The sequence below is a fragment of the Trichechus manatus genome, unplaced genomic scaffold (genome assembly GCF_000243295.1).
Source record: "Trichechus manatus latirostris isolate Lorelei unplaced genomic scaffold, TriManLat1.0 scaffold00123, whole genome shotgun sequence".
NCBI classification, from domain to species: Eukaryota; Metazoa; Chordata; class Mammalia; order Sirenia; family Trichechidae; genus Trichechus; species Trichechus manatus.
The window spans coordinates 3,349,535-3,370,194 of record NW_004444059.1 but is presented as its reverse complement, the minus strand read 5'-3'; the positions used below and the strand labels follow the sequence as shown (position 1 = coordinate 3,370,194).

The 20,660-nt window shown below is 39.4% G+C and overlaps 1 protein-coding gene across 3 annotated transcripts in view; it reads left to right on the top strand.

The window, feature by feature from the left end:
* ANO6 (anoctamin 6) overlaps positions 1-20,660 on the top strand; it is a 227,349-nt gene that overhangs the window by 95,700 nt on the left and 110,989 nt on the right. The gene's annotated exons all lie outside the window — the stretch shown is intronic.

The window sequence follows — 20,660 nt, the reverse complement described above, 5'->3', positions numbered from 1 at the left end:
GCTCCAGGTTCCTTAGTAAACACATATTTCCCAAACACCCATCTCCATGGTAAACAAACAGGAAGTGTAGAAGAGGTGCCTGGAGTATAGGGCGCTCAAGGGACTCAGGCATTTTATTTAAGGGTAGCTGTTTTAGTAGGCAGAAGGTTACAGCATCAGGGATAGCGGGTGGCTGCATTCATTTATGCAAACGGACTGGGCAAATGCTGGGAGAAAATCATGTATGTGGATTCACACAAAATGCCTGAATACAGAAAGAGGGGACAACAGTATAAACCTAGGCACAAAAGAAGCCAAAAACACAGCAGAATTGAAAACAGAAAGGAGATTGAGAAGAATAAAAGGAGCAGAAAAATCAGTATTCCATATTTTTCCATCTGGCATTTTGGGAAGGTCTGGCTGCAGTTTGCTGAGTTGAACTGAAATAAAGCAAGCCATAGATTCTGTTTACTCAGGTCTTATCCTCAAATAGTTCAGATTTTTAGAAGGATTAAGAGTCCAGTGTTTTTTATACAACAGAGTGTATTTATATAGTTTGGCCAACAAGGAGAATAAAATGCTTATCATTATTAGTTTCCTTCAGAATTTCTGTTTTTCTTTAGTTTTAAACAAGGCCTTAGAGAGCAGTACTAATCGAATAACCTTGGTCACAGGCATGATAAGCAAATTAAAGTTTTCCTCCTCAGCTCAGATATTGATACTGTGGCTCGTCAGGCAAAGCCAGCATTGCCGTGTAGCCTACGTAAGTCACAGGTAAATAAATGCTGTTGTGAACTCCCAGTATAGCTTGAAGACAGCAGCCCCCCTATTCTTGTGTGGGCAGGGTCCACACTAGCTTTTCCTCCACTAGCTTGCTGCAGTGAATGTCCATTGTTGCATACCTGTGTTGCCGTTCTCCACCTTCCACCCTACTCTGTAGACTGAGACAGGTGAGTTTAGCTGAACTATGGTGAGATGTTAAGGGGGTGAACAGAGATCTGGACATAAGGTGCATGTGTTCATGGCACCCCACAGCTTGTGAGCACCTGGGAATGTATTGAAACTAGATACAGACCCACTCTGAGGTGAAGTGGATATGTGGGTAGGGGTCAACGTGAAAGGGACCTGGCTAAATGCTGGTCTTAACAGACAGCAACTTGGTGGTCTTGCTATGGTGGGAAGCCATCTGAATCCCAGTTCAGTTTGGTTTTTTGGTTGGTTTGTTTAGACATCATGATAATCATGCCACATGTCCTGTAACCTGCTTTATTAACTTAACATTTTGTCATGAACATTTTCCCATGCTGTTTTTCTTCTCTAGCATTATTGTTATCTTTTGTAACACCATCTGTTCTACAGCATCGATGGACCATAATTTATTTGCAAGACCTAATTTTCAAAGCATTCAGTTAAAGGGGGATCTAGTAAGCGGAATGGTGGGACAACCAGATGCTCGGGAACCACGTGAGTGGTGGCTGGACTTGGGAAATAGACTAGGTGCATGATGACAGGTATCAGACTCTGGGAAACGGGTTGGTCAGGTGAGGCTGGGTACAGAGTCCCAGATAACCTTGGTAGAGTTAACATTAAAAGTGGAATGTGCAGAAATAGGCAGAGTAACTGGTTAGAACCAAGGATAGGGAGCCATCCACATGATGATGAAGCAGATGTAGATGGTTCTGTAACACGGTTGCAAGTAGACGCAGAGCATCCCATATGTGGATAAGAGCAAAGGAGATCTGAGGTGTTAGTCCATGGGCTCAGCAGTCCTTGCTGGTCCAACAGGCCCCAGGTTAATTCCAAGCCCCCAAACCCGATACCGTTGAGTAAATTCTGACTCATAACAACCTCCGTGTTACACAGTAGAGCTGAACTCCACTGGGTTGTCTTGGCTCTAATCTTTACAGAAGTAGATTGCCAAGCCTTTCTTTCATGGTATCCGTGGGTGCTATCCTTTCAGTTAGTAGTCTAGTGCAAACTGACTACTTTTATGGTATCATTTGTGCCATCCAGGGACCTTCCCAAGCCCCCAAGGAGTGGGAAAAAAATAGGAGATTTGAAGAGTCAGTGAGGGAGGCAGATTGGGAAGAGGTCAGGGCTCCTGCTAGAAACCCTGGCTCTGTCGGCTCTGACCCAGGAGCTCAGATGGGCCGGACTGCCTGAGTACACATGGGGTGAGGAATGGGGCTTGAGGAAGGACTCTGGTCTAGCAGTGGTGAATCTGCTTGCAGCAAGCTGGGACAGAGTGCTGTAGAAACGAGGCTGTGATCACCGTGAAAGCACATAATTGGAGGAAGGAGAAGGCTAAGGAAGTTACATTTTATGATCTTAGTCTTACTTTTAATACCCCCTTTCCAGCTTTTCCAGAACTTCAGGTTTATGTATAACTCTCCTGGCTTTTTAGAAGCAGGAAGATTCTTATCACCTCTTGCCTCATGCTAATTGATGATGTTTTCCTTTGCTTAGTTTCTACTATATTTGGAATAAATAATAAAGGGATCATTTGGGCTGGCAAAAGAGTATTAGGATTACAATAAGACCAACCAGGGAAGATGACGAGAAACCACAGGATTTGGTAAAACTAAACTAGAAAAATAGACTCAGGAAGATGAGGATTAAAGTGGAACAAATAGGTGTCCCCTTTCATTCAGCATTCATGATTATGTAGAGAAAAGGATATCTGAAGAGTAATTATCCACATTTGGGATTTTCTGTACTTGGTTCCCTTTTTAGGGAAGATACTGCTTTATAGAAAATACTATTGATTTTCTGAAATTTAATTTTGATTATCTTTAACCAGGTGAAAAGATAAATGTGATTCCCAAGGAAGAGTTAAAATATTAATTTATTCAACAAATATTTATTTGATATCTACTGTTTTAGGTACAAAAAGAATATACCTGTACTTTTGGATCTTACATTTTAATGGGAGAGACATAAAACAAAAAAATAAATGAAATATGTAGTGTGTCAAAGGATGATATGTACTTTAGAGAAAAATAAAGTAGGTTTTGTGTGTGAGTGGGTTATAGTTTTAAATAGGATGTTTAGGGCATGTCTTAATGAGAAGGCGACAGGTGAAAAGACCTGAAAGTGGTGCTCTCAATCTACCCTTGTTTTGCCTGTGACAGAGGACCAGTGTCCAGCTGCCTGACACAGAATAGGAAATACATATACAGTAAAATCTGCAAAAGCTGGAACCTGTGTAAGGCAGAAACCTGTCAGAGAAGGAAAACTCAAATATTTGCCATTAAAACAAGTGATAGAAAAGTGGTAAGACTGCACCCTGTCAAAGGCAGAAAACTTGCAAGACCTGGAAAAACAAGGCAGTCTTGTTGAGTTCCGGCTCTTACAGATTTCACTCTACATACATACATATATGTATGTATGTATATATATGTATATATGTGTGTATATATATACATATATATAATGTATATATAATACAAGGAGCCTTGGTGGCGCAGTGGTTAAACACTCCACTGTTAATTGAAAGGTTCACAGTTCAAACCCACTAGCCATTCTTCAGGAGAAAAATGTGGCAATCTGCTTCTGTAAAGATTACAGTCTTGGAAACCTGATGGGGCAGTTCTACTCTGTCCTATAGGGTCTCTATGAGTCAGAATCAACTCAATGGCAACAGGTTTGGTTTTGGCTTTATTTATGTATATAGCTTGACTACTAGCCAAAAGGTTGGCAGTTTGAACCCACCCAGAGGCGCCTAGGAAATCAGGCGTGGCAATTTGCTTCCTAAAGGTCACAGCCTTGAATACCCTATGGAGCAGTTCTGTACTGCACAAATGGGGTCACCATGAGTTGGAATTGAGTTCTGCCTTTGACAGCTAACAACAACAACAACAAAGGTATTGGATAAGTAATAGTGAGCCAGGACTTAACGTCTCCAGGGAATGAGGGGCGGTGACTTCAGGGATCATTGGATGACTGCAAAAGGAGAAGACCGAAGAGTTAAGAGGCAAACCCGGAGAGTGTAAGGATAGAAGTCAAGAAGCAGATGAAGCAGTGAGTAGGGATCAGGTTAGATGGGGGTTTCTCAACCTCAGCACTGCTGAAATTTTGGGCTGCGTAACTCTTAGTTGTGGGGGCTATCCTGTGCATTATGGGATGCTTAGCACCGTCACTGGCTAGTTGCCAGTGGAACCTCCTGTTATGGATTGAATTGTGTTGCCAAAAAATATGTATTGAGGTCCTGGCACCTATACTTGTGGATGTGATCCCTTTTGGAAATAGGGTTTTCTTTATGTTTATTAGATCATATCTGAGTAGGGCGGATCCTGTTGTTGTATGCCCTTAAGTCAATTCTGACTCATAGCGACCCTGTAGGACAGAGTAGAACTGCCCCATAGGGTTTCCTAGACTGTAATCTTTACAGAAGCAGGTCACTAGGTCTTTTCCCCCATGGAACAGCTGGTAGATTCAAACCGCAGACCTTTTGGTTAGCAGCTGAGCACTGAACCATTGCACCACCAGGGCTCCTAGACTTAATCATTTCTGAGTTATAAAAAGAGCAGAATAGAGACACACACGGAGGAAGACAACATATGAAGAGAGACACCCACAGCAGATGTATCTACAAACCTGAGAATACCAAGGCAGCTATTAGAAGATAAAACAGAAAAGAAGGACCTCCCCCTAGAGCCACATCCTGAACTCAGACTTGTAGCCTCCTAAACTGTGAGAGAATAAATTTCTGTTCTTTAAGGCCACTATTTGTGGTATATTTTGTCATGGCCCTGGTGGCACAGTGGTTAAGCCTTTGGCTGCTAACCGATATGTTGGCAGTTCAAATCCACCAGCCACTCCTTGGAAACCCTACGGGGCAGTTCTACTCTGCCCTATAGGGTTGCTATGAGTTGGAATCGACTCAATGGCAGTAGGTTGGTTTTGTTTTTGTTTTTGTTTTTGTTACAGCGGCACTAGCAAACAGACACCGCCACCCCCAGTTGTGGCAACTAAATGTCTCCAGACATTGCCAGATGTCCCTCAGGGGGCAAAATTGCCTCCATTTGAGAACCCCTGAGTTTAGATGAATACTGAATAGACATTAAGTCACTAGGAGTCTTAGTTAGGGTTGTTTCTAGGGAGTGCTGGGGATGTTGGCCAAATTAGAATGGATTACGGAATAAGCAGGAGAAGAGAAAATAGAAAATACCAGTCTCTTCTTCAAGGAGTTTGACTACGAAGGGGAGGAGAATGAGAGAGGTACAGCTGAAGGAGAATGTGAGAGCTAGAGAGACACGTTTAAATATTGGTTAGAAGGATACATTGGAGGGGAACAATTGAATTTAAGAGAAAAGGGTGGCTTTGAAAAGGACCGTGGAGTGAGTTGCAGGGTACTTGTAGAGGAAGCAACATTAGATAGGAGGAGCAGTGTCTCCTAAGGTACTGGAATAGAGGGGTAGATGTCATTGGCTTAAACGCGTTTGATAGAGAGAAGTTGAGAGAGAGCCTATCTGACAGCTTCAGTGTTCAGCTGCAGAGAGTGAAAAGAACACTGAGGTGGAGAGTTGGCACTTTGAAGTATAAAGTAGAAGAGCATGCTGACCTGGGAAGACCTGGAAAAAGTTGTAGGATTTTTGAGCAGTGGTGGTGGACTATATGGGGCTAATGTTCCTGAGTTTCCAATAATACTAAACTGCCCTGCTCTGTGGCTTCCTCCAGCATCACACATACACTGAGAAAGCAAATAGCAGGGGCTGGGGCTCTGCTCTACGGGTGTGATGGAGAGTAGAATATCAGCAACGGTATTACTGTGCAATGTAGCCTTTAAAAAAGGAGAGAAGGGAAGAAAGAGAATCGACAGGCTGATTAGAAAAAGTCAAGGGGATTTATGAGGTCATGATGAAATGAGAAGAAGTAATGTTTGTGGTTAGAAGGAGCGATTTTTAAATAAGTGATTTTGGAAGTGGACATTTTCAGGTGATGATAAGGTCCAGAGTGGGACCATGGCAGTTAGTGGATGAAAGGAAGAAGGTCGTTGATGATAAGGGGGTCAAGTTCCTGAGGGGCCAAGTAGATGATCATGCCTGTGGATGCAGATGTTCCTCTGGAATGATGGAGGTGTGGGTATGGAGAAGGAAATGGTGCTGGGGCCAGGTTTTCAGTGAACAAGGAGTAACAGTTGGAAGATAGGAGGTGATATGCTCTAGAAAACTCTGAAAGTATATTCTACATGCATGGACCTAAAGGGAACTATTTTTCCCCCAGAACATTGGAGAGTAATTGTCTGGAAGTGACATGCAGAACAAGAAGAATGTCAATCTTACTTTTTTGCTCTGAGGTATGAAAGGCATGAGAGAGTAATCACAGCCATTTGTCCACTTAGGTCTGCCAGTATTGTTCAGGTTTTGTTTCAAAGGGAGTTCAAGGATCCATTTTAGTCTTTGATGTTTTCCAGAAATCCAGACTTGGTTTTGGTTATTCCTGGTCCTAATGGCCTCGTGGAAACTGAACTGGTGCTGGGACTATGAGAGATACTATGGTTCATTTTATGGCCAGTCCAAGGTCTTCCTGGCTAACACCAAAAACCCAGCTAAAGCCCCAAAGTCTGCCTCTAGCTCTCAGGATCTTCAGGGTCAGAAAGACTGAGAATAAGGCAGAACTACCCTCCCCCCGCCCCAGGATTTTCCTTACTTGGACTTGGACTTTTGTGACTTCTATAAACAAGAAAACATGGTGGCTTTGTCTTGTATCTTTTGGCACTAAGTTCACCAAACTAGAAGAGCAAAGAAACTCAACCAAAAAAAAACCAAATAAAGGAACATAAATTTGGCAAAAGAACTCTTAAAAGGGGAAATGAGATGAAAGATAGATTGGCTAGTATGAATTGGAAAATTAGCCCATTTGCCTTTGGATAGGAATTCACATGGCATTTCAACGCTGAAAACTTTTTGTATATGCAAGAATAAAAGGTGATGGAATGTGTACTTTGAATGTGGAGGAAAGGGCACCTAGTTAATTGCTCCATGTGGCTGCTTCCGGAGCCAATGTTGAGGGATCGGGGTTTAGGAGCAAAAATAGCACTCCAACATACAAATTTCTTATTCAGAGTTCAAGTTCTTACTGAGTCATTTCTTTGGAATGCAGAATGTATTTTCCCAGAGAAAGAGAGTCATAAATGGCAATTAGGCTTCTAGGCCCAGCCAGGCCGGAGTCAGAGTCAGTTTAAAGCCAATTTAACTCACAGTGTTAACAAATTATCATCCTGGACTAATCATACTCTGGAACACTCAGATCTTATAGTTTGCATTAGTACCAAAAAATGTGAGAGTGAAACTACAGTCCAGAGAGAATGAGTGAGTTGAGGCTAATGAAAAATGCTTAGCATGATTGGTGAACGAGAGAGACAGAGACAGATTGATTTTGATTGATTGGTTTTGATTGGTTTTGATTGATTGGTTTTGTTAGACCATGAAGAAAGAGTGATAGGCCCGCAACCTGAAGAAGAGAGTTTAATGGTAAGAGATGACAGAGAGAAAACAGCTTATCAGCTTCTGTATTATTTTTGTCTTTTCTGCTAACAAGGGTGAACTTTAGACTGAAATGGTTCAAGCCTCAGTGAGGGGGGTGTAAAAGCCCATGCTGCAGGAGCATATTTTAGAAAGGAACACAGTTTTTCCAAACAGATTTATATTTTCTGGCTAGAAGAATTATACATTGGTCAGCATATTAAAAGAACTTGCAGATTTGCTCATGGAACCACAATTGTGTAATCTTAAGGAGATATAGGTACCAGGACAGGTGGCAGAAGACTAGTGGGCCAATGTGACAGTTTACACAAAGGGGTGGGGTTAAGGTAGAAGTTGGGCATAGGCTAAATTCTGAAAGATGAGATATTGAGGCTAGAACATTACTCTCCAGGAATATTACAGAATGAGAATTTTAAGCAGATGTTTTGTGAATGTTAGAAAGAGGTCATCAGAAGCCAACATGGGTTCAGTAAAAATAAGTCATGCAAAACTGAGCACATTATTATTATTATTATTTTATATGGGAGTTATTAGATGGGTAGAACAGGAGAAAGCCACAGGCTTTTTGAGTATTTTGATTTTAGCAAGGTGTGTGGGAAAAAAAATTCATTTAAATACAGAATGAAGATATATGGGCCTAGTGAGAATGTGCTTTCTTGGGAGATTGATTTTAGCAAGACTGTGGGATAATGGATTGAAATCAGTTTCTAGAGCAGACAAAAATCAATATGAATTAAAGTAAACCCCTGCTTCTAATTCATAAATATCAGCTGCTTAAGTAAAGAGCATAAGAAACAAGGCTAACAACTGATCAAGTGAAAAGGGAGGTATTTGGCTAATTAAAGTCAGTATGAATCAAGCATGTAATAATAATGTCAAAAAGTTAATGCAGATCTAGGTTGCATTAGTAACCATGTGTCCAGAACAAAGAGACTACTAGACTTCTCCAGTTCGGTATTAGTTAAGCCACCTCCCATTCTGGGTGCTCCATTTTAAACGGGAGCATGTTGAGAGGAGAAAGATTAGGATCCTGACACTTACTCAAGATATGATAGCAAAATTTAAATAATTGGTAGATGGTGTTGCAAAATATAGTATTAAAATCCATGAATAGAAGGTATATGTAAGCAGACAGATTTTTGTTTCAGCAGAAAGATGTTCCCATAATTAAAATACTTATCATTGGAGGAGTTAAAATGCAGATGGACTGAATGGCTAACAGTCCAGGCAGGAAGTAATGAATGCTTGAACCAGGACATGTCAGCGGAGATGGAAAAGAAGAACATATTTCATATGTAGCAGGACAGTGGTAATTGATAGGAAGTGGGGGATGAGGGAATGGGAGGATGTTTTTGTGCACATAGCACCCAAGTGAGTTAAATGTGACTCACTGATGAAATCTGAGTTGCTTCCTTTTTATGTTTTTCTTGACTCAACCTGTTGTTATCATCATCAGCCAAATTATGTGGCTGATTAAAACCCTTTCCTCCATATAAAGGTGTTCATCCTACTTGGTTTTATTCCCCTTATTCCAGAAACCCTTGGCTGTGAAATGCCTTCTGAATTCCTGCCTCAACAACGTATCACATTTGAAATTCAGTGAGCTCTCTGTTATCTGGGGAATGTCAAAATTAATTTGACAAAAACATGGACAAGGAAAGCAGGGAGCCCTGGGCATTCTGAGGGCATTCTGAACAAAGATATGGCATCAGTATTTACGGTGGAACTCATTAGATTTTAAGTCATCTAGAAACATATTACAATAATGGCTTTTAAAAAACCCACACAAGCAAAAGAATTGAGTTAAAGTTAAGAGTTTGCTGTTAAATAATGTGACTATGCTGTGCCCTAGAAAACAGCATCAATGTAAAAAGTTGTAATAAAAATTTAAAGAGAAACACCACGTTTGGTGGAAATGTGCATGCAGTATGAGTTTCCAGGATTCCTGGAAAATTGAAAAAGAGAGACCATTGTTAATTCAACTGCAGCTGTCTCTCGCATATTTTGACCTCTTAATTAAATTAATTAGGACGAATTTAAAGGCTTTGGGAAGATGGTTTGAAATCTTTTTATTTCTGACCACTATGTAACTGTAGTTCTCCTGATTTCAACAAATAATAACAAAATGGTATATCTTTACTGTCTCAAGTGTATTTCTTAAGTCTATATCTGGTAAGAAGCTATAAATATGCTTTCACCCAGAAAACTCTAATGGCTCCTTCAAAAGGAAAATGCATTTTCAGCTCCTTCTCCCAAGTCACTTTTTGAAATGTAGATTAATGTGACCTGACAGATTGTAATAACCGCCAAAGAGCATTTTCATTCATTATAATGGGCAAACCAATAACATGGATCTTTATGATGTTAGTATGAATTAGAATATACCCAGTCAGGACCATAATTGTAGCTAGAGTAAAATTTGATTGCTAAGTCCAGATCCTCTAAAATCAAAACACATAATGAAAATTTGGACAGATCGTTCAGCAACGCTAATGATATCACCACCATTTTATGTACTTTCAATTAAATATATTGTCTTGTGAAATAGGAAGTAAGATTGAAGAAGAGAGAGGAGAATGAGATGAGGTACTTCTAAGACTTTGAAAAGTGTTTTTACTTTTTATTTAAAATAAACAGTTTTTGGTAGGTGAAAGTCATTGTAAGAGTTCCCCCAGGAAGCTGAGCATAAGGTGGAACTCCTGGGAATTAGAAGCCCTCTGTTCTTACTGCAGCTCTGCTGTCTGTTCCCTGTGGGCAAGTCCCTTTCAGTATCTCAGTTTCCTCGTGTATAAAAAGGAGAAAATCAGCAGTAGCCTTCCTCACTGGGGTATTGTTCAATGACTACTCAGCAATTGAAAAATATTTGAGCTATCTTAAAAGCATATTCATAAAATAGTAATAGAGCAAGGAGTCTTATCTAACATTTATATATGCTTATAGTCGGCTAAGCACATTACAGGCAAAGGGCTGCAGCCCTACATTGCTCAACCTGCTATACCCCTTCTCATTCCCTTTCAGGTGAAATCAGACTGGGCTGGTATCATGAATTTGTTTCTGTTCTCCTTAGATCAGACAAGAGCATTTGTGATTTATGTGCCTGAGAAAGTACAGGTACAGGCAGTTAGGGGCCTACCAAAATTATCATTGGGTTTAGAATTAATCATACCCAGCAATCTTATAACATGCCAACAGTACAGTCTATCAATAAATAATTATGTCGAGCACTTGCTAACACTTGCTAATAGAATTTTCAATTGAACTAGAAATAAGAGCTATTTAAATTATGCACTATTTTGAATAAACCACTATCGGCTTCACTAAATTTTCCAGGAAAATTTATATTCATTCATTCATTTAATATTTACTCATCATTGTGCTTCAAGGAATACAAAGTTAAATATCCCAGTGGGGACCTGGTGGCGCAGTGGTTAAGTGTTTAGGTGTTTGGCTGCAAACCAAAAGGTCAGCAGTTCGAATCTACCAGCCGCTCCTTGGAAACCATATGGGGCAGTTCTGCCTTGTCCTATAGGGTCATTAATGAATCAGAATCAACTCGATGGCAATGGGTACAGTCAAGAACCATAATGAACACAATTGTTGAGGCCAAGAATGGGTATATAGTTGACCTCTGTCCTCTGCACATTATCATATTGTTTGACAGATGTTAGTTGTGCAACTGATGTTGGTTGGTTGGTTGTTGAGTGAAAAAATATAAGGCAGTGTGCAGTGTATGTAAGTTTCAGTGGTACTTACAAAGTGCTAGAAAAGTTGAGTTAGGACAGTAGTTCTCAACCTTGGCTGTGCATCAGAGTTACCTGGAGAGCTGTTCTAAAATATGAAGGCCCAAGCTTCACCTCCATGTGCTAATCTTGCTTTTGGTTGGAACCTGAGTATTTTTATTTAAAGTTTACAATGGTGGCCCTAATGTGTAGCCAGGTTTAAGAATCATTGTCTTAGAAATACCCCATTTGCATTTTTGAAGGAGATGATATGTAGCTCAACCTTGAAGGGTACATTTTAGTAGGTATTGAAATCTGTACCAAAATCTGTATCAGTTCAGGTCTTACCAGAAAAACAGGTATATATCCTACTATAAAAATCTCTTTATATGTATGTATATGTGTGTGTCTGAATGTATATGTGTGTATATATGTACATATGTGTGTGTGTATGTATCTATCATCTATCTAGCTATCTTAAAAAAACCAGATACTTATCTCAAGGAATTAGTTTACTTGATTGTAGAGTATAATTTGTAGGACAGAAGCTGATACTGCAATCCACAGGCAGAATTTCCTCTTCCTCAGGGAAACCTCAGTTTTGCTCTTAAGGCCTTTCACCTGATTGGATGAGGCACACTCAAATTATTGAGGATAACTTTCCTTACTTAAAGTCAATTGGTTGTAGATTTTCACTACATCTACAAAATACCTCCGTAGCAACACCTAGATTAGTATTTGAATGGCTAACTGGATAATGTAGCCTAGCTAAATTGACACATATAACTAACCATTACAGTGGATATTACAGGAGGGTATCCAAGTAGCATTATAGGAACAAATAAATGAAGGTGGAAATGAGTGAGGTGTGTCCAGTTTGCCTTGAGCTTAGAGTTGATCTAGGGGAGTGGGAGGAGGTGAAGTTGGAAAGACTGTCGGGTCAGAATGTAGAAGTGTTGGACTAAAGAGTTCGGACTTCATAGCTGAAGAGATACAAACAAAGCAATGCTATAGCTATACTGTCCAATAGACTTTCTGTGATGATGGAACGATTCTATATCTGTGTTGTCCAACAAGATAGCCCATAGCCATGTGAGGCTGTGGAGACGTTTGAAATGTGAGATGAAATACTGAAATGCAGGAACTGAATTTTTAATTTTAATTTATGTACATTTAAATAGCCACATTTGGCTAGTGGCTACTGTATTGGATAGCTCAGCTATAGGGAGATTGATTTGGTGGGAATATACAGGATGAATTGGAGGAAACAGAAAGCAAGCAGACCAGTATAATAATCCCAGTGTGGGGTGGATAGAAGCAGTGAAAGTGGGAAGGAAGAGAAAGATAATCTTAGGTTGACCACTTCTCTCTCTGGCCACATCTTCTCTACCTTCTTTGCTTACTCACCATTTCTACCTGCCCCTCCTGATCTCGTAGACTTTCTCAGAGCTCAGTCCTGGTTCTCTTTTCTTACTTGCTCTTCTCACACTCACTTCTTTGGCTTCAAATGCAAGGTCTTTGTTAACAATTCCCAAGTTTATACTTGCAGTTTTGGCTTTTTCCTCTCAGCCCCAGCCCCCTGATGTCTCCACTTGGAAACCTCACAAGGGTCATCCCCTTCTAATTTTATTTCTCTTCCAGTTTTCTAAATTTTGGTAAATGTAATTGTCTTAGTTATCTAGTGCTGCTATAACATAAATACCACAAATGGATGTCTTTAACCAACAGAAATGTATTTTTTCTCACAGTTTAGGAGGCTAGAAGTCCAAATTCAGGGTGCGTGCTCTAGGGGAAGGCTTTCTTTCTCTGTCGGCTCTGGAGGAAGGTCCTTGTCTCTTTGAGCTTCTACTCCTGGGCAATCGTCATGTGGCTGGGCAACTCTCTTCCCCCGTCTCTACTTCTTTTGCTTGCTTGTTTAATCTCTTTTATCTCAGAAGGGATTAATTTAAGACGTACTCTACACTAATCTAGTCTCATTAACGTAACAAAGACAGCCCATTCCCAAATGGAATTGTAACCACAGATACAGAGGTTAGAATTTACAACACATATTTTTGAGGGACACAGTTCAATCCATAACAGTAATCATCCTCTCAGCTGCTCAAGCCAGAAGTCTGAAACTCATTCTTGACACCTTGCATCTGTTAGTCCCATTCAATTAGTAACCAAGACCTACTGATTTTAAGTACATGTTACAGCTTCAGTCTGTCCCTTTCTCCCCATCCCCATTGCTAACCCCTAGGAATAGATTTCCACCTTTCTTCCCTGGACTCTCACAGTCTCCCCATTACCACTTTCGTCAGTCACTAGTCTATTTGCTAAGCAATTACTTAAAAAAGAGAAGTTAAAACATTTCGTATCTTCTTTGATGTAGTTTTTCCTTTGATGCTTTATCTATAATATTACAAAATATCACCAGATAAAAGGTTAATTTCAGTTGATTACTTGATTTATTTAATAATATTTATCCGTTTAATATTGCTGTAACCCTACTGAACCAAACCAAACTTGTTGCAGTTGAGTCAATTCCAACTCATAGTGACCTTATAGGACAAAGTAGAACTGCCCCACAGGGTTTCCAGGGAGCGGCTGGTAGATTTGAACTGCCAACCTTTTGGTTAGCAGCCGAGCTCTTAACCACTATGTAACCCTACTAAGCAGGTACAAATGGGAAATGTCATTGAAAAGATGACACAATTCATGTTCCTTGGAACATACATTTTAGTGAGAAAGACAACATTAATCAAATAATTACACAAATGGCTAGGCATTTAAGGAAGAATATAAGGTACTCTAGGAGCCCTGGGTAGCGCAGTGGTTGAAGCACTTGACTGCTAACCAAAAGGTTAGCAGTTCGAACCCACCAGCTGTAACCATAAAGATTAGCCTTGGAAACTCTATGGGCCAGTTCTACTCTGTCCTATAGGGTCGCTTTGAGTCCGAATCAACTTGATGGCAACAGAGTCTGGTTTTTTGGTATAAAGTACTCAGAGAATATATAAAGAGGAGACCTAAGCTAGCCAGAGAGGTCAGGGAAGTGCTCCCTGAAGAGGAGTTATAGCCAGGGAAAGGGAGGGAAGAAGATTCTAGGAAGAGCGAACAGCATGTGCAAGATAGGAGCAAAGTAAAAAATTTAATGGAATACAGAAGCTGACAACTGCATTGGAATAGAGTGGGGTCTTGACTTTTCCCGGCAGTCTTGAGCAGCCTCTGGTAACCAACAACACTGTACCTTTAATACAGCTAATTGCAACCTAACCATAAAACTCTACAAAAATGGTTATATTAAAAACTTTGACTCTAATGTATTACAGGTTTCCCCTGCTATCCAAAAGTAGTGCTCCTATTAAATCTTCCGTAAGCCAAAATGGCGTAAAGGAGTAATTACCATTAATTTAATATGGAAAACAGTTTTGAGCATTCCCAGACCCAAAAAAAATAACCTATCAAATCATATCAAATAACGCATAAGACCCTCACGAACTCTCTCAGGCTTTTCTGATACCTTAGGACACATCTTGCTAAGAGATGCACAAAATAGATCGAGATAAAGCACAGATGCTCACAGACACAGTTCAAAGCTATGACAGCTTGATGCTGAGATGCTGAGTGTAGTTCCCAGGAAAGGAGCTTGGCGATGCCACCCTCGCTGCTCCGGGCGCGCTCTGCCTCTTCAACGCTGAACGTTATTTCCACTTTTTGCCTGTTCTCATAAAAGCGAAAATCCTCTGCGGATTTCTTTCCATTATCAAAGACAGGTACTAATGCTGTCTTTAGTAAAAGTGAAGTGATGTAAAGTGAACTTTCGAATAGTGGGGGATACCTGTACCTCAAGTCAATACAATGGGTATCTATTGGCTTACTTTTTTAAGTGTTATAGGTAAAATAAAAGAAAACAACCTATGTTTTTTTCTTTATTATTATAACTCAATTAAGATGATAATATATATACATAAAAAATAGATGATATTTTAATATATTGTATATGTATTATATGACTATTATATATTATATTATAAAATGCATAATCAGGGCCAAAATAAATGGTATAGACCAGTGCTTCTCAACTTTTTACATTCTTACACTTTATCGTCCTAATAAAATATTGAGGACCTCAAAGAGCATTTTCTATGTAAGTTACTTATATCTATCAACATTTAATATTACAAATTAAAGTGGAGAAATTTTAAAAAATACTTATTAATTCATTTAAACATAGACAGTAATAAACCCACTACATATTAACATAAATATTTTTATGAAAAATAACCACTTTACAAAAAAATTAGTAAGGAGAGTGGTATTATTTTACATTTTTGGTGGATCTGTTTAAGAGAAGACGGCTGGATTCTCGTATCTACTTCTGGATTTGAAAGTTACAGTATGTTGCTTTGATTGAAGTTATGTGAAGAAGATCCAGCTTTATAAAGATAGGTAGTTAGAAAAGGGGGGGAGTGTTTTAAAGCCTTTTCAGGTAATTGTGGTTATTCTTTGATACCACACAAGTGCTAGTTGCTCAAAGCTTAGTTGCAGTGTGGAATGTGAAACCGTATCAATAAACTTTTTGCACATTAAAAACCTATTTTTCATTTCGAATGGATCTTTTATCCACACATGGTTTTTATCACCATGCATTGACCAGTTGGAAAATATTAGTTCACTGAGTTAAGTAGATCTTACAAATGTTGACACATTTCATTATATAATATGAAAAAAAAATCACATATGTTAACATTACCTCCAGTCTCATCAGAAAAGTCTTTGAATATAGGGAACCTGTCAAGTTCACAGTGGCGAACATGAGTCGTTCTAAATTCTGATAGTAAATCAAAAGCTTGAATTTTATCATAAGCAATAAATATTGTCAGTGTTTTCCTTGAACGACAGTTTCATTTCGTTCATCTTTGAGAAAATATCTGCCAAATACCAAAGTCTGTGTAACCAAATTTTGTGTCAATCTGTCAAGTAAAAACTGTGTTCAATGAAAACTTCTACTCAGCTCAGACTTAAAAAATTACATAAGGACTTTTTCTTGAGACAACTATCGTACTTCAGTGTACCGCAGAAGTACTTTATGTGTACTTTCATTTCATCACACAGAATGTTGAAAAGCCTTCTACTCAGGGTCAAATTTAATCAAGTGTTAGTTATTGCTACAGTTTCATCTAGAACATTCTTAAGTGAGACTGACTTTTTTACTGTGAGTGTACCGTTGTGAAGACTACAGTGACTACCAGTACAGTTTGGTGCCACTGCTTTGATTTGTTCTAAGACCCTAGCAGTTCTATTCCTATTGCTTTTGCACCATCAGTGCAGATGTTAACACAATGAGAAAGGCAAATAACGTCTTAATATTGTCATAAAAATGTTTATGACCTCATGAGCCCCCTGAAAGGGTCTCAGGAGTCTCCAGAGGGCCATGAAACACCAGTTGATTGGCATAGCCAAAAGTATAGTGAGAAAAAAGGAAACACAAACTGAGGTTGTTAGGAGGGCTTCATGGAAGAACTGAACTGGACCTTGAAGGAGAAGTTAACTTCGGACAAGTAATAAGGAGCTGGGAAGGGCATTTCAGGGGAAATCACGTGAACAAAGGAGTAGAGGCTGGAAGAAGCATGCCATAGTCAAAACACTGATGAGAATGGGTGGTTAGGCTGAAGGGTTAGGATTGGGGACTAATAGTTACCATAAGGTGTGATATAGCCAGATTATGGGGGATCTTGATTACCCACCTGAAAATTTTGGACGTTCTCGGGATGTCACTGGGAGTAACTGAAGGTTTTTGACCCATTCTGGGACTTGATGAACATGTTGGTTTAGGAAAATCCATATGGTGGCAGTGTACAAGGTCAATTGGGGAACAGGAGAACTGGATATGGGAGACTGAATGAGGTGTAACTGTAAACTGGTTAGTGAGGATCAAGAAGAGCACAGATGAAATGTGGTGTAGTGGGGGCAGAGTGAAAGTGCTAAGTGCTCCAGAGGGAGAAGCAATATGAGAACTAAAGCAGAGTAAAAAGTCAAAGGTTACCTGCTTATTATATTTTACAAAACTAATTCCTTGCCAAGGACATTGTCCGTTAGAGAAATGGATAAAAACTGTTTTCTATATAAGGTCTCACATAAGACTTTGCCTTCCCAGAAAAATCAGAATGCTTCCTTTTCTCTGATAACAAGGACTGTATCATTGAACACATCTCCTTTTTGCCATGCTGCCAGGAGGCTTTGTGCCAAATGTCATGTTAAAATCCTAACAATTACAATTGTCCCAAGGGTTAGTGCATTTTCTTCCTCTTACTATCTCTGGCCCTGATTCTCTGTCTTTATTTATAATTCATTAATCTTATTGTATTCATTCTTCTTAACGCTAGATGTCATAAGTCCTCTTGAAAGAGGTTGGGGGTTTGAGGGAGAATTGAATTTAACAGTAATATATTAACCCTTAACATATTTTAACCATCTGTGGAATGTGGCCCTCCACTTCCATCAAATTTTACTTAGAACCTGAAGAAATCTAAAAGGCCTCTGACTTCCAGAACCAAAGCACTGAGGCATAATTTCAAAGAAATTCAACAAATTCAGTTAATCTGGTCACCAAATTCAAAGCAGATTAGAATCAACAAATAAAAGGGTAGTGGATTACATATTAAAGACAAGTAAACTGATAGTTAAAAGAATTGACCCCCATGATAGCCTGACTGATGGAAGAGAGAAAAAGCAAGATACAGATGGAAGTTCCTAATGATTATAAGGTATGTGAATGCATTCAGCACCACAAGTAATCAATAAAGAAGTTACATGTTAAAATAAAGAACACCTACAGTTGACAGTTACTAAGCTTCTACTCTGTTCCTGGCTCTGAACTATTGCTTTGCATGCATCATCTCATTTAATCTTCACAATAACCTTGCATTTCTTTCTATGATTTTACCCTTTTTATAGAGGAATAAATTTAGCTTTAAAGAGGTAACACACACACACAAAGGCACACAGCTAGTTGTATGTGGCAGAGTTGCGATTTGAACCTAGCTCTGCAATACCTAGAGGAGTCATCATGTTCTATGATATTATTTTTGGCTTCCTTCAACTTTACTTTGTAAATAATAATAATGAAAACTTAAGTTATGCTCAATATCCTCTCTTTAAGATATAAAAAAATATTATGGACTGTGTTTAAGACTGGAGTCCCAGGGTGGTGCAGACAGTTAATGTGTTTAGCTGCTAACTGAAAAGTTAGAGGTTTGAGACCACTTAAAGGTACCTTGGAAGAAAGGTCTGGCAATCTACTTCTGAAAAATAAGCCATTGAAAACCCTATGGAGCACAGTTCTACTCTGACACACGTGGGGTCATCATGAGTCAGAGTCGATTCAACAGCAGCTGGTGTGTTTAAGATAATTTCTAGCACAAAAAGGGTAAAGTAAACTTCTTTGTTGCTTTCATTTGTACAAAGTTTAAGTATCTAAAAATTCATTGCCTCAGAGCACTTTGTTTCTTCGTCTTCTTTTTTTTTTTTTGAAGACAACTAACATTTATTATCTCACATGGTTTGTGAGGATCAGAAATTTAGGAGTGGCTTAGGTAGTTCTGGCTCAAGGTCTCTCATGAGGTCGCTGTCAAGATATAAACTGGGGCTACAGTTCAGTTATCTGAAGGCATGGTTGAGCTGGAGAGCTACTTCTCAACTCATCATGACTGTTGGCAGGAAGCTTTAGTTCCTTACCACATGGACCTCTCTATAGGGCTGCTCACCACATGGCAGCTGGCTTTCCCCACAGCGAATGATGAGACGGAGAGCGTGCGCACATGTACACACAATACGGAAGGGGCGATGTTTTGTATAATCTTGGTAGAAAAGCATATCATCACTTCTGCCATAGTCTATTGGTCACACAGGCCAACCCTGGTATAATGTGGGAAGGAGCTACACAAGGGTGTGAATAACAGGAGGTATGCAACACTGGGGGCTGTCTTGGAGGCTGCCTACCACATATCACAAATAAGTTCCAGAATGTAAGAAGAGGGAGAGGAAAGAGGCAGTACCTGCAGACTTATATTTGTATCTCATTGGCCAGAATTGTGTAACATGGCTTCTCAAAGGAAACTGGGAAATCAAGTGTTTAGTTTTACAGCCTGATGGTACAGTGATTAAGAGCTCAGGCTGCTAACCAAAAGGTCGGCAGTTCGAATCCACCAGCTGCTCCTTGGAGACCTTATGGGCAGTTCTGCTCTCTCCTGCAGGGTCACTATGAGTCAGAATCAACTCAATGGCAATGGTTTTTTTGTTTGTTTATAGTAGAGACAGGAAGAGGAGAGTGGAGTTCAAAGGAAAGTTTTGGTTAGCCTAAAGTCCAGTGTCTACTGCCTGTACAGGCTATTTGATGATGGTGACTACTTTTAATTTGCCTGTGTTGCCTGTTGTTATATCTAACAAGCATCTTAGTTTTCTAAAGATTTAACAATAGAAGAGTGAATAAGCGGGGCCCTGAAAATTAATTTTTTTAAAATATGAGGACTCCTCTAGGTATTGCAGAAGTAAAGCTCACACTGGTGGCTAGGTACCCAGGAACTATCTGAAATTTACTTAATTATGAAACATAATATAGTTTGTTATGAGGAAATTTTAGATGATTTTCTCCTCTGTATTTTTTTTTCATTTGCTTGCATAAAATATGTTGGCAATAAAAATTCTGAAATCTGAAACTGTACCAAGTGTCTGTGTTTACAGCCCTAAATAGATAATTTTTTTCCCTTCAACAAGCATTTATTGAGTGTTTACCATATAATGTACAATTAGTGTACCTGTTGCCATCAAGTCAGTTCTGGCTCATAGAGACCCTATAGGACAGAGTAGAACTGCCCCATAGGGTTTCCAAGGAACAGCTGGTGGATTTGAACTGCCGACCCTTTGCTTAGCAGCCGAGCTCTTAACCGCTGCGCCAGTAGGGCTCCATAATTAGTGTGGCAGCTTATAAAATTTTTTGAAAATTTGAAATGATCTCTGCTGCAAACTGTTTCACTTGATCTTTTTCCTTTGTTTTTTGAGAATATTGTTGATTGGCACAACCATATTTGTTTTGGTTGATTGGAATAACTATATTTGTTTTCCATCTGTATTTAATCACAAATTACATTTCTGAAAAATACCATACAACTTGAAAATAAGGGCGTAGAATCTGAACTTAAACTGGGGACCTAAGAGGGATTGGAGAGGAAGATGGGAGAGATTAATGGAAAAAAAAGATTCAAGTGGTTTTTAAGACCAGAATTATCCTACCTTCAGTATCCTCTCTCTGAGACTAGGTAGGAAGAGGGTTATATCTCCAGACAATAGGGGTCAAGAAGAAGAGGAGCCACACAGCCCTTGGCAGGTCAAGGTCGGGGTCAGTACCTAGAGTGAGAGGGAGCCATGCCTCAAAAACATAGCCCACTGGGAAGCGAGCTTGTTCTGTAAATGTGCTGGAAGAACTATTCAG